Here is a 13,546-nt window from a genome sequence, read left to right on the forward strand (position 1 = left end):
AATTCTTAAATGTTAGAGAGTCTTCACATAGTTACATAATTATTCAACTACTCATTGATCTTCACTTATATCTTTTGGAGTAGTTTGTCATTTGCTCTAGTGCTTCACTTATACCTTCTTAGAGCATGGTTGTGGTTTTATTTTATAGAAATTATTGATCTCTCATGCTTCACTTATATTATTTTGAGAGTTCTTTAGAACAACATGGTAATTTGCTTTGTTTATAAAATTAGTCCAAATATAATGTGCATCCAAGATGGGTATAATAAAAACTTCATATAAAGTGCATTGAATACTATGAGAAGTTTGATACTTGACGATTGTTTTGAGATATGAAGATGGTAATATTAGAGTCGTGCTAGTTGAGTAATTGTGAATTTGAGAAATACTTGTGTTGAAGTTTGCAAGTCCCGTAGCATGCATGTATGGTAACCGTTGTGTAACAAATTTTAAGCATGAGGTGTTTCTTTGATTGCCTTCCTTATGAGTGGCGGTCAGGGACAAGCGATGGTCTTTTCCTACCAATCTATCCCCCTAGGAGCATTCGTGTAGTGCTTGGTTTTGATGACTTGTAGATTTTTGCAATAAGTATGTGAGTTCTTTATGACTAATGTTGAGTCCATGGATTATACACACTCTTACCTTTCAATCATTGCTAGCCTCTTCGGTACCGTGCATTGCCCTTTCTCACCTTGAGAGTTGGTGCAAACTTCGCCGGTGCATCCAACCCCCGTGATATCATACGCTCTATCACACATAAACCTCCTTATATCTTCCTCAAAACAGCCACCGTACCTACCTATTATGGCATTTCCATAGACATTCCGAGATATATTGTCATGCAACTTTCCACCGTTTCGTTTATTATGACACGCTTCATCATTGTCATATTGCCTTGCATGATCATGTAGTTGACATTGTATTTGTGGCAAAGCCACCATGCATAATTTCATACATGTCACTCTTGTTTCATTGCCCATCCCGGTACACCGCTGGAGGCATTCATACAGAGTCATACTTTGTTCTAGTATCGAGTTGTAATCTTTGGGATGTAAATAAATAGAAGTGTGATGATCATCATTAATAGAGCATTGTCCCCAAAAAAAGAGAAAAAAGAAAGGCCAAAAAAAGATAAATGCCAAATAAAAAAGGAAAAAAACATATAAATATAAAAGGGACAATGCTACTATCCTTTTTCCACACTTGTGCTTCAAAGTAGCACCATGATCTTCATGATAGAGAGTCTCTTATATTGTAACTTTCATATACTAGTGAGAATTTTTCATTATAGAACTTGGCTTGTATATTCCAACAATGGGTTTTCTCAAATGCCCTAGGTCTTTGTGAGCAAGCAAGTTGGATGCACACCCACTTAGTTTCTTTTGTTGAGCTTTCATATATTTATAGCTCTAGTGCATCCGTTGCATGGCAATCCCTACTCCTCGCATTGACATCAATTGATGGGCATCTCCATAGCCCGTTGATTAGCCGCGTCAATGTGAGACTTTCTTTTTTTGTATTCTCCACACAACCCCCGTCATTATATTCTATTCCACCCATAGTGCTATGTCCATGGCTCACGCTCATGCATTACGTGAAAGTTGAAAAAAGTTTGAGAATACTAAAGTATGGAACAATTGCTTGGCTTGTCATCGGGGTTGTGCATGATGAGAGCATTTTGTGTGACGAAAATGAAGCATGGCCAAACTATATGATTTTGTAGGGATGAGCTTTCTTTGGCTATGTTATTTTGATAAGACATAATTGCTTGGTTTAGTATGCTTGAAGTATTATTATTTTTATGTCAATATTAAACTTTTGTCTTGGATCTTTCGGATCTGAACATTCATGCCATAATAAAAAAAATTGCATTGAAAAATATGTTAGGTAGAATTCCACATCAAAAATTCTGTTTTTATCATCTACCTACTCGAGGACGAGCATGAATTAAGCTTGGGGATGCTTGATACGTCTCCAACATATCTATACTTTTTGATTGTTCCATACTATTATATTATCCATCTAGAATGTTTTATATGCATTTATATGCTATTTTATATGATTTTTGGGACTAACCTATTAACCTAGAGCCCAGTGCCAGTTTATGTTTTTTCCTTGTTTTTGAGTATCGCGGAAAAGGAAAACCAAATAGAGTCCAATTGACCTGAAATTTCACAGAGATTATTTTTGGACCAGAAGAAGCCCACAGAGTATCGGAGATGGTCCAGAAGAGTTCCGATGCACCCACGAGGGTGGGGGGCGCGCCCTACCCCCTGGGCGCGCTCCCCTACCTCATGGCCGCCTCGGAGACCCCCCTGACTTGTTCCCAACGCCAACACCTTGTATATATACCCAACTTCGAGAACATAACCTGGATCGGGAGTTCCGCCGCCGCAAGCCTCTATAGCCACCGAAAACCAATCTAGACCCGTTCCGGCACCCTGCCGGAGGGGGAATCCTTCTCCGGTGGCAATCTTCATCATCCCGGCGCTCTCCATGACGAGGAGGGAGTAGTTCATTGATAACCCACAAGTATAGGGGATCGCAACAGTTTTCGAGGATAGAGTATTCAACCCAAATTTATTGATTCGACACAAGGTGAGCCAAAGAATATTCTCAAGTATTAGCAGCTGAGTTGTCAATTCAACCATACCTGGATAACTTAATATCTACAGCAAAATGTTTAGTAGCAAAGTAGTATGGAATTAACGGTAACGGTGGCAAAAGTAACAGTAGCAGTTTTGTAGTAACTAGCAAAGTGGCCCACTCGATGCGCGGGCTAGAATTTTATAAAATTTAATAATAAGAACATATTATTTCATTTTTGTATAGAAAAATTGTAACCAAATGCGGTGACATTTACAAACATAAGACTTTTTGAGCTCCACAATGTATCAAATATTCGAAACAATATTGTTTAGAAAATTGCGAAGTAAGAGCATCTATTGTCTTTGATATCTTCAAATTTTAAGCCTACTTGACCAAGAGTGAAGACCAACTCAGTCATCCCAATGAATTTATTGGTACATGAGAAATCAGAGATATAGAGATGACTTACAAACATAAATGAACCAATGAAGCTAGCTAATGTGTTTTTAATAGTATAAATATGTAACATTTTTAAAATATATGAAGAAATTGAGGAAAAAGATCGAGTTGTCACATGATAGTGTATTAACGAAAGAACAATGCACTATTTTGCATACATAAGATATCAAACATGTATACATATACAACATTTTTTACAAATTAGCAAATACATGTCCGTAACCTTCGTGTAAGATTTTATAAAGTAGTAGAAATTGTTCATTCATTAACCATGTTACTAAACAAAGCAAATATGCCCACTGTAGCTTTCCTTCATTCAATTTCCGCCAGAATCAATATTGCAAACTCCAATTGAACCACCATAAAGTGTGTTCCTAAACCGTGGAGAGAATGCAGTTTCCATAAAGTTTAGCTCTTTTGACCATCTTTAAAAACCAATGGTTGGAAGAGATCTTTTACTGAAATAATTGAGAAAAGGCTATATAGCTGCTTAGATAATGGCCATGTTCCTGCGATATCTAAATTAGGTGAACCTGTGTGGAATGTACACAATAAGTAAAATAGGTACTAAGCGGCAAAAAACAACATAATAAATGTGTCATACCTAGCTGTGCTTCACGATGATGTAGGTGAACACATAAAATTAGTAAGCTGGGAGAAAATACTTGTTTGTTTTAGAGAAGTTTATTAGTTCGTATACTCAAGGAAAAATAATATGCCACATCCATTATCCATCTGAACTAAATTCATTCTTCTAGTAATAAATACTATGGTAACTACAATCGTTTTTGGAGCTGGTCCTAGTTTGACATGTGCTCTGCAATTTGAAAAGTCTATGACTGAATGAGTTAGATGTCAGAATCTCGTCAGGAAATGTACAGAAGGAGAGACTCCTCTTGGAAAAATCTGTTGATGAGTAACTGTAGGACAAACTTTGTACCCTAAAGATGAACAACATCAGATTAGTGATCTAAATAATGACCAAACACTATAGAGACATTCCAGGACAAGAACAGTGAGAACGTGAAGGTTCTGAACTTGTGTAGGTCTTCAACATGATTATGCAGTACCTACTGAAAGAGCACCATTGTTGAGGTGGAATTAATTATCATATAAATAAATGTATCATATACACTTGTAGCCATCCTTTTTCTCAGTCAACATATCCAAATCAAGTAAAGATATCGGGAACATCTTGTGTGTTGACAGGCATATTTGTAAAAAATAAATTGTATCGGTATTCTTCACTCTTCCATCAGAATGATCATCTCGGTGTGGACATTGTGCTTCATCTGCTAAAAAATTGAAGTCACCAAAAAATGGATTAGCTTGTACACAAACCCTTACATAGCTGCTGACTAATTTCTTGACAATAAGTACTCTCGTTGCTGTGAAAAGATGTCTGCCTATGCATATGCAGTTAATCGTAACTGTAGTATTAATTCTACTTCCAACACTAATTTATGGAATTACATCAAGGTGGTAGAGCTTGGCATAAATCATATGAAAGCTAAACATATGAAAAAGTTCGAACATGTCCCAACTTCCTCGAGAGACGTATGTATTTGTGCTAACTGAGAACCTAGGCTGGATTACAATTATGTAGTATATATAGTATCTGATAATCAAATGAAACAACAGCAAGGGATCTCACTGTCTCACCATTTGGTTCAACTACAGCTGACTACTAATGCCAAAAGAGGAAGATGCTGCCGAGAAATGAACGACAACACCTTGCACTTGTTTTTATAGGGAAAAGAACTTATGTGAATGGAGCATCAACCTGCAGGCACAAACATATTGCACAAAATATAATATGACAAATGAAATTAAATGTGACAGTTACCATGGTCTTATTCATGTAGGAGGATACAATGCCGACCAGCTACAGATTGTTCCCCGATCTTGTTTTGCATTGCCGATGTTGATAAGCGACTGGATGTTGTATTACGAAGAAATAGATGGAGGAGTAAAACCATACATGCATATACCTGTCACGTAGCAGCACCTCTACGACGAAGCATCGGGAATGCACCGTACTGATGTTGATGTCTCTGATTTGCTCTAGAATGTTAAGAACCTTAAGGTATTGCGGTAGAAATAGACTTATATCATTGATCAATTCTCTTTTTCCCTGAATAGCTCAGGGAACGATGGAGAGAAGATCAGGCATGATCTTAGCCATAGACCTCCTGGTGATCGAATAATCTTGCCATAATAGAGAGCCTCTCCGTTAGCAATCAACATATAAGCCAGAATGCTGAAATACAATAAGATATCCTTCCATGAATGCGTAAAATCTATAAATTGGAGACACATACATCAAAGCTATTTTGTTTCTGCGAGGAAAGTGTGCTGATGAATACATCTTTGAATTTCCGACCACAGGGACATACATCCAGGATGAACAGCAAAATCTGAAAATACCTAGTTACAACTCAGAGGTGTACCTTGGAACTTCCTCCAGCATGCACGTACTGGGATGAACAGTGAAATCTGGAAAATGCGATGTTACAAATTCACTGGGGCACCTTCAAATTTCCTTCTGTGTGCACATATGTCCGGGTGATCAAAGAATCTTTGAATACAAACTGGAAATTTCAAAGAAACTATCGGAAAACAATATGTACAAATGTCATGGTTTTATGGAAGAATCATGGTTGTACACGCCTTAAAGAAACACCCCCTAATTTATATTGAAATAAATTGCTTGCCCTGTTGATAATAATGTGTTATGATAGAGGCGGTCTAATCGGCTAACCTTAGACCACTCGCGTACACCCTTGGGTCTACAATTTTTTTCCTTTAAGACATAGTTTTGGTCGTACTTTAGAGACTTTGGCCAACATCATTGGTTTATACTATTCTTCCCATCTTTTTGAAGACCAAAGGGGTCGAGTGGCGTTCTGATTTTTAATGGGCATACAACAAATATTTATAAAGCTTGGGTTAGTGTTGTACTTTTTAGGCTACTGAAGGAAAGAACATATTGTCATAAATTACTAACTCCAATCTCTATGTCAAATGATCGAATCTCTATATAAATCTGAAGCATATACCAAATGATCAAATCTCTATATAGATGTTGATTAGCTGAAATGGTAATCTTACTCCAACAGTTGCAGCGGGTATTAAGAATTATTGCCGGCTTAATTATGACATGAGCTTCAAGAGGAATCACTATTGTAATCCTCTAGCGCTGCTGTAGTTAAGAGCTCCAACATGATGATTGTCATATTTTTCTAAAGCAAAGCTAGAGGCTAATAACATAGTGCCTAGAGATAGACATACAACACCTTTTCGAAGATGACTTGTCCTGGCCTATTACATTATTATTCTAAAATATCATTTCCGTCAACTTGTCACACTTATGCGTTGCCACTACCAAGAACTCCAAGACGATAATAAGCTTGCCAGAATTAATATATTAATAACAGTGCCCAAGAGCAATCCAACCATCCAAGGCATATGGTTTTGAAGATCAGCAGTTTGCTTGTCATAGTCATACGGAAGCCATATCCAACCATCCAAGTCATATGTGTTACAGCCATATGGTTTTTTGATGCTATTTTGTTTGCACGTGGCTGTAACGTACACATATCAGAACTGATTCAAACTTCCTAATCTCGGGGATTTTCTTTGTCCCTATTTTGTTCTGTAGCTAGGCGGCTGCTGACATCCTTTTTTCTGGCGGCCATACATGCCTATCTCTGATGTATTCATTGATCAAAATTTTATGAGCGTCCTGACTACCAATCTCTCCTGCTTAGTGGTCGATCTTATTAATAAGGGAGAAAATAGATGTAACTGTGCAAGGAAGAACAATAGAGTACTTGGTCATCAATTCCGGATTCCTGTATGCACACGGCAAGGGGAAGTATGTGTTGAGGTTGAGGACGCATGGTCAGCCCAAGCAGAGGCTCGATCGGTCTCTGCAGTTATCCCATCGTCTTGCTTGCCTTCCATGAGAGCATGGAGACGATGCGTCCTCACCTAATAACGTGAAGAGATATGGACATGAGTGTTTTAAGGGAAGTTTTCATTACCATTCAGTTAGGAATGTGAGGAGATAAGGATGTGAGGTTGTTTTCATTAGGGAAAAGAGTGAGACCATGAGAAACAATAGTTTGCCACGGTGTGCAACGGGGCACAACGTAAGAGTTCTATCAGAATAAAAGTTTGGACAACAAAATTCAATGGAGCGAGATATCCATCTATTACCCACAAATGATCATTTTTTTGTTAATGACTCTTCTTCTTTCTTGCCCATTACTTAGTTATCACATGACAAAATAAACAGGTTGATTACACCCGATTTGCACTGGACATGAAATTTTTGTTTGTGCACAAACATGTTACATGTGAGTTAGTAGTTTGACTCTGCATCGAAGAGCACAATTACATGTGCGTGTATAAGGAGCAGCTATACCTGCAGCATGCATCGATCTGTCTCGGGAGAACTGGAAAATCTAAGGTAATCAAGCATCTAGCTGAGGTGTGAGACAAATCTTCTGTAGAGTGTTGATGCTGTTAGTAGTAATTAACTTGTTGCCAGGAGCAAACTGCAGCAGCTTACCTTGATTGTTAGAGTATAGCATTATTCGTCTTCATCCATGATTGATTCTTCTGTTTGCTGTAATTGTTTGACAATTCTTAGCATCACACAACCAAAAATGAGAACCAAAAATTTGAAGCACGAAACAAAAAATTGACAAACCAATGTACCTAGCAAGCATCGTGGTACTTTCAGGTCCTTCGCAATCCATATTCCATGTTCTGTGATTTGCAAGGAAGGATGAAGTCCATGTCATGAAAAATTGAATACGTGGTTGCTGCCTCCTCCAGCCATTGATTTCAAGGGTACGCGGATTCACCTGCAGCATGCGTATATCTCATGTTATGGGAGAACTTGCAGATCTGAAGGAATCTTGCATCTAGCTAAGGTGCGAGCAACCGGTGCTGTGTACCTTGTTCATCCCAGCCATGATCTGTACTCCGTCGAGCAATTTCTTAGGGCAACACAGATGCAACAACCTGGTAGATAGGATTATCCTATATCAAAATAGCTAAAGGAAGATGTCACCATAAGAGATCCAATATGGGCCAGGATGATGGCAAGATATCCTGGTGTGGGCGCATGGTCGATAGCCTGAACCTGAGACCGTAGACTCCATGCATGGAGTGGAGGCCTAGTCTCTACGGGGGCATGGCGGCGGCTTGCGTTAGAACGGGAGTCCGTTGAAGCCCTGGGATTGATTTTCTAGCGGCGGCGGCATGCGTGAGGGTAGGAGAGTTGGCCGTAGCCATGGGATTCTGGGGGCGGCAGCTTGCGTGAGGGCATGGGAGTCTGTAGCCCTATTTTGTTTTGTCTTCTTTCAACGATGGACTCAGCTAATGGGAAAAGTAATCTATGGCCTGGAATCGTAGAGAAGGAAGAGAAGATATGTGTGTTAGGTTTTTTGTTGGAACATTTTTTAGCGACTTGGTAGGATATGTAATGGCAAAGATGGGTAATTAATATTTTTTAGATCGGATGGCTGTAATTTTTTTGTCTAATAAATAAATAGCTAGATGTTTCTAATTTTGTGGTATTTTTTAGCTTAATTTCCTTTTTCTGGTTACCCCGCAAAGTACTTTTTATATATAAATAGATTATAACAGTGACAACGGTAAAGTAAGTAAGCAAAGAGCAATATGTGAAAAGCTCGTAGGCATTGGATCGGTGATGGATAATTATGTCGGATGCGATTATTCATGCAACAGTTATAACATAGGATGACACAGAACTAGCTCCAGTTCATCAATGTAATGTAGGCATGTATTCCGAATATAGTCATACGTGCTTATGGAAAAGAACTTGGATTACATCTTTTGTCCTACCCTCCCGTGCCAGCGGGGTCCTATTGGAAATTAATGGATATTAAGGCCTCCTTTTAATAGAGTACCGGACCAAAGCATTAACACATAGTGAATACATGAACTCCTCAAACTACGGTCATCACCGAGAGTGGTCCCGATCATTGTCACTTCGGGGTTACCGAATCATAACACATAGTAGGTGACTATAGACTTGCAAGATAGGATCAAGAACTCACATATATTCATGAAAACATAATAGGTTCAGATCTGAAATCATGGCACTCGGTCCCTAGTGACAAGCATTAAGCATAGCAAAGTCATAGCAACATCAATCTCAGAACATAGTGGATACTAGGGATCAAAACCTAACAAAACTAACTCGATTACATGATAAATCTCATCCAACCCATCACCGTCCAGCAAGCCTACGATGGAATTACTCACACACGGCGGTGAGCATCATGAAATTGGTCATGGAGGATGGTTGATGATGACGACGACGACAGATTCTCCTCCCCGGAGCCCCGAACGGACTCCAGATCAGCCCTCCCGAGAGAGATTAGGGCTTGGCGGCGGCTCCGTATCGTAAAACGCAATGAATCCTTCTCTCTGATTTTTTCCTCCCTGAACGTGAATATATAGAGTTGGAGTTGAGGTCGATGGAGCACCAGGGGGCCCACGAGGCAGGGGGTGCGCCCCCACCCTCGTGGACAAGGTGTGGGCCCCCTGGCCTTGATTCTTTCACCAGCATTTTTATTATTTCCAAAAATAATCTCCTTGAAGTTTCAGGTCATTCCGAGAACTTTTATTTCTGCACAAAAATAACACCATGGAAATTCTGCTGAAAACAGCGTCAGTCCGGGTTAGTTCCATTCAAATAATGCAAGTTAGAGTCCAAAATAAGGGCAAAAGTATTTAGAAAAGTAGATACGACGGAGACGTATCAACTCCCCCAAGCTTAAATCTTTGCTTGTCCTCAAGCAATTCAGTTGATAAACTGAAAGTGATAAAGAAAAGCTTTTACAAACTCTGTTTGCTCTTGTTGTTGTAAATATGTAAAGCCAGCATTCAAGTGTTTAGCAAAGATTATGAACTAACCATATTCACAATAACATTTAGGTCTCTTGTTTACTCATATCAATGGCATAATTAACTAGCGAGCAATAATAATAAATCTCGGATGACAACACTTTCTCAAAACAATCATAATATGATATAACAAGATGGTATCTCGCTAGCCCTTTCTGAGACCGCAAAACATAAATGCAGAGCACCTTTAAAGATCAAGGATTGACTGAACATTGTAATTCGTAAAAGAGATCCAGTCATAGTCATACTTAATATAAATTAATACTAATGGATGCAAATGACAGCGGTGCTCTCCAACTGGTGCTTTTTAATAAGAGGATGATGACTCAACATAAAAGTAAATAGATAGGCCCTTCACAGAGGGAAGCAGGGATTTATAGAGGTCCCAGAGCTCGATTTTAAAGCAGAGGTAAATAATATTTTGAGTGGTATACTTTCATTGTCAACATAACAACTGAGAGATCTCGATATCTTCCATGCTACACACATTATAGGTGGTTCCCAAACAGAATGGTAAAATTTATACTCCCCCTCCACCAACAAGCATCAATCCATGGCTTGTCCGAAACAACGGGTGCCTCCAACTAACAACTATCATGGGGGAGTTTTGTTTGCAAATATTTCGATTTGATTTGCTTAAAGCATGGGACTGGGCATCCCGGTGACCAGCCATTTTCTCGTGAGTGAGGAGCGGAGTCCACTCCTCTTGAGAATAACCCGCCTAGCATGGAAGATACAGACAACCCTAGTTGATACATGAGCTATTCGAGCATACAAAACGGAATTTCATTTGAAGGTTTAGAGTTTGGCACATACAAATTTACTTGGAACGGCAGGTAGATACCGCATATAGGAAGGTATAATGGACTCATATGGGATAACTTTGGGGTTTAAGGGATTGGATGAACAAGCAGTATTCCCGCTTAGTACAAGTGAAGGTTAGCAAAAGACTGGGAAGCTACCAGCTAGAGAGCGACAACAGTCATGAACATGCATTAAAATTAATAAACATTGAGTGCAAGCATGAGTATGATATAATCCACCATGAACATAAATATCGTAGAGGCTATGCTGATTTTGTTTCAACTACATGTGTGAACATGTGCCAAGTCAAGGCACTCGAATCATTCAAAGGAGGATACCACCCTACTATACCACATCACAACCATTTTAATAGCATGTTGGCACGCAAGGTAAACCATTATAAACTCCTAGGTAATTAAGCATGGCATAAGCAACTATAATCTCCAATTGTCATTGCAAATATGTTATTCATAATAGGCTGAATCAGGAATGATGAACTAATCATATTTAAAAAAACAAGAGAGGTCGAGTTCATACCAGCTTCTCTCATCTCAATCAGTCCATCATCTATCGTCATAATTTCCTTTCACTTGCACGACTGAACGATGATAATAATAACAATGCATGTGCTTTGGACTAAGCTGGAATCTTCAAGCATTCAATAAATAGGAGAAGACAAGGCAATACGGCCTCTTGGTTAAATCAACAATAATGCATGTAAGAGCCACTTCAACATTTTCATAGTGGTCTCCCCCTCTCGACCCCCAAGGAAAAGAAAAGAAATAAAACTATTTACATGGGAAAGCTCCCAACAAGCAAAAGAAGACCAAGAAATCTTTTTGGGTTTTCTTTTAATTACTACTACTACAGCATGAAAAGTAAACTAGCTAAAAGCTACAACTATTTTTTTTGGTTTTTCTTAAGGTTTTTCAAACACACAAGAAGAAAGCAAGAAAACAAAATAAACTAGCATGGATAGTACAATGTGAAAGTATGAGCACCGACAACTAGCATGAGTGAGTGAGCATGAATGTAATGTCGGTGAGAAATACGTACTCCCCCAAGCTTAGGCTTTTGGCCTAAGTTGGTCTATGGCCACGGCTGGCCTGGCGGATATCCACAGTTGTAACTGGGGTCGTACTAAGATGGAGCCTTGGTGTGCCACTGGCTGGCAACCTCCTCCGGATCCCACTGGTAAACAGACTGTCGTGGAGGATCAAGTTGTGGTTCTGGCTCTGGCTCTGTAATTGATGTGGGGTTTTGGTAGGCATGTAATGCCTCCACTGAACAAGATACTTGCCTGAAGATAAGTTAAACAAAGAAGGAGCAGGAAAGGTAATAGTCTCAGGGCGATTTTTATCAAATAATAGTCTGTATTTAAGCTCCCTTTTCTTATTCTTAACAATAAAATCATGTGCTACCATACTCTTATAGTCTAGAAAAGCAGAAGGCAGCAACTTTTCTTCTTCCTCATAATGCATAATTGGTATGTTAAAGTGTGCAGTGAGGCGCGAGGCAAAGATACCTCCTAGGATGGGACCTTTAGTACGGTTCAGATTTAACCTCTTGGCAACAATAGCACCCATACTAAAAGTGTTATCACGGAACAAGGCATGGCACAAAATGATAATATCAGGGGCACTAAGGTTGCCACAGTTTCTGCGACCAATTAAGCATCTACTAGCAAATATTGCAAAATAACGTAGAACAGGAAAGTGTATGCTAGTAATTCTTGCATCAGAAACCTTCCTCGTTTCTCCTACATCAATTGTATCAATAAACCCTTCCACATCGTTACGATGTGGTTCCTCTACGCTGCCTGTAAAGGGTAACTTGCAAACCGCACAAAAATCATAGAGTGTCATCTCCTTATACGCATCATATAAATAAAAATCCACCGAAGGGGGTGACCTCTTAGCATGGAAATGAAAATTTTGCACAAAGATATTAGGGAGTAGGAGATACTGTTCGCGTTGGTCGCGGAGGAAGTCGGTGAGCCCTGCATTCTCAGCCAACTCATAAAAATCATCATAAATCCCGGCTGCTCTCAAGAACTTATCACAAGGCCATTCACAAGGCCGAACCTCCGCGATGTGAGAAAGATTATATTTGGGCCTCTTATCTTCTTCACTTTGCTTATCCTTCGAGCTTCGGCTCGAAGAGCCCCTAAAAAATCTCTTCATCATTTTCTGAAAATTTCTGAAATTTTTAGTAACTTCTAATAAAAGTGAACCAAGCTCAACAAAATTGATAACAACTACTCCCACAAGTGCCTAGAGACTATATCATGCATTAGAACCACTCGGGACCAAATAAATTTGACATGCAAGCTCAAGAACTGGGTCACCTAAGGAGCAAAAATTTGCACTAAATAAAGCATTAGAACAAAAACTAGTTGGACTATTGGAGGAGTCACATACCGAAGAACAATCCCCCAAAGCAGTTTTGTGAGTGGAGCTTTGAGCAAGGAGATCGAAAATCACAGCAAAATGAGCTAGAACTCGTGCTTGAGCTGGTTGGTGATTTTTTTTGGAGGAAGGAGTGTGTGGCGGCTGGAATAAGTGGAGGGGAGCCACCATGGGGTGGGCGCGCCCTGGACCCTCGTGGCCAGGTGCTTGCTCCCCCTGCTGTGTTCTCAGTGACAGATATTCTCAAATATTCCAGAAAAAATCATATTTCAATTTCGGGGCATTTGGAGAACTTTTATTTTCGGGGTACTTCTTATTGTAGGGATAATTAAGAAAAT

The sequence above is a fragment of the Triticum aestivum genome, chromosome 6A (assembly GCF_018294505.1).
Source record: "Triticum aestivum cultivar Chinese Spring chromosome 6A, IWGSC CS RefSeq v2.1, whole genome shotgun sequence".
Taxonomy (NCBI): Eukaryota; Viridiplantae; Streptophyta; class Magnoliopsida; order Poales; family Poaceae; genus Triticum; species Triticum aestivum.